The sequence below is a fragment of the Limulus polyphemus genome, unplaced genomic scaffold (genome assembly GCF_000517525.1).
Source record: "Limulus polyphemus unplaced genomic scaffold, Limulus_polyphemus-2.1.2 Scaffold2199, whole genome shotgun sequence".
NCBI classification, from domain to species: domain Eukaryota; kingdom Metazoa; phylum Arthropoda; class Merostomata; order Xiphosura; family Limulidae; genus Limulus; species Limulus polyphemus.
In genome coordinates this window covers 156921-159097 of record NW_013667809.1, presented here as the reverse complement: position 1 = coordinate 159097, position 2177 = coordinate 156921, and the positions used below count along the sequence as shown (strand labels likewise).

Here is a 2177-nt window from a genome sequence, read left to right as displayed (position 1 = left end):
AATTGTTATATTAATGTAAAAATATTTTCTTAGAAAAGTATTATGTTAAACATATGACAATAATGTTATTTATAAAGTTTACGATTTAAATACAGGGTCTGATTACCCGTAATGGACCGAGCGCAGATACTCTATTGTGTAGTTATGTGAATTAAAACATTTGAAATTCACATTCACATAGATTCTGCTTTGAGTGACTCGCTCAGTAGTTAGCCTGCCGTATTCTGGATTGAAGGTTAACTGGGGGGGGGAAATGATCGCAAATTGGAGCTGTAGGTGTGTTGCAAGAGTTGTGATAGATTTCTAAAGACTACTGTTAGGAGAAGGAAAAAAAAAAGAAAATTATGAAAGGGAAAAAATAATCACATTTATGGAGGAAAATAAAAATGATCGCAAATTGGAGCTGTAGGTGTGTTGCAAGAGTTGTGATAGATTTCTAAAGACTACTGTTAGGAGAAGGAAAAAAAAAGAAAATTATGAAAGGGAAAAAATAATCACATTTATGGAGGAAAATAAAAATATTCAGTGATTTCAAAGAAAGTGGATTTGAAACTATAAAAAATGTGAAATTATATGCCATTTAAATTGGTGACATAAGAAATAAAACATATAAGTGCTCTATCCGTGAAATGTACAGTAAGAGTGTCAGAAAATGGGAAAGAACCATCCAATTACTTTCCTTCGCTCCGAAAATCCCTTTATGTAAATGGAGCAACTTACAAGATTCGAAGCGAAAATGGCAAAATATTTTTTGACCGGGGAAATATTTTCAAATCATCAATAGGATTTTTTGAAGATTTGCCTAACAATGCTTAGTTTCTGGAATATATATATATAATCTTCAAATAACTGATTCAACGTTTACTTCTTTAGAGGGTCTTGTCATGAAACATTAATATTTGGAAACAGCAAAATGCTGACAAAAAAAACTTTTTACACTAAATATTAACAGTAAGATTAAAATAGAAATAATTAAGAAACTGAAGAGTAACAGCTTTACTTAAGATATCATTAATTGTACTTTTTTGATCAAAGTATATGAAAGGGAAATAAATAAATCAGAAATAAAGTCCTATTTTACATTGCAATGTATCGTATAACGTTAAATCCACAGATCATTATTAAGAACAGATATTGTAAATAACACACTTTTCTTTCTTGGCTTTCATAATAAAACATTGAATTTTTAAAAGCTTATTTGCTATTGGAGTATTTATTTCCTACAATAAATCTGTTAAAACAAATTATGCCCTTAAATCGTCACTAAATACAAAGATAAAGGCGCGAATATTGAGCATTCCGAATGCTTAAAAGATACAAACAATACTTGCTTAATTTTAGATGATACAAAACTGAAGCCAGTCAATCCAGAAACTATAAGTAGCAGGTTTAATTATTAAGCCAAAAAATGATCTAGATAATTTTAAGAAATAATAGTTTTGAGAAGTTAAATATAGGTCGAAACTTAAATCGGATAAAAGTGATTTTAATTATTTGAGAAAAATCAAATCAAATCCATCCATTGATAGATGATAAAATTTAATTTCAATCCTTAAGTGCGATACTTGTATAATTATGGGTATTCATATTGCAGTGCACGGAGAACATAATTGTTAGAGAATTATTAGGAATTAAGCATAAATCTGTTGGGCAGATCACAGATAGCTAGCTTATCACTGTGTAGATTTAGGCTTTGAGCAGAACACAGATAGCTAGCTCATTGTGTAGATTTGGGCTTTGGGCAGAACACAGATAGCTAGCTCGTTGTGTAGATTTGGGCTTTGGGCAGAACACAGATAGCTAGCTCATTGTCCATGGTTATCGAAACCCGGTTGCTAGCGTAGTAAATCCGCAGACGTCCCACTGTGCCCTGTGGGTGGGGACATGTTAGGGTGTGTGTGTGTGTTTAATTTTGTAGTATACTTTATATCAAGATTTTAAGCTACTTTCAACCCTACCTATTATCATGGACAGTGAGTGTGGAAGTTATTATATCTTCTTGTTGACTTATCATATACATCGTATTGTGAGAATAATTTATGTAAATGTCGACCCTATTGATTACGTTTCCAAATATAATCTTAGTAAGTAAGTTAAAATATTTTGTGTATTATTTTGGTATCTATTATTATAATCAAACGTTTGTTTATTTTAATTTTCAGTGAATTGTTCTCCTT

The 2177-nt window shown here is 30.8% G+C and overlaps 1 protein-coding gene across 1 annotated transcript in view; it reads right to left on the bottom strand.

Annotated features, from left to right (window-relative positions):
- Positions 1–2177, bottom strand: part of LOC106466232 (inactive phospholipase C-like protein 2) — a 203160-nt gene that overhangs the window by 47186 nt on the left and 153797 nt on the right. The window lies entirely within an intron of this gene.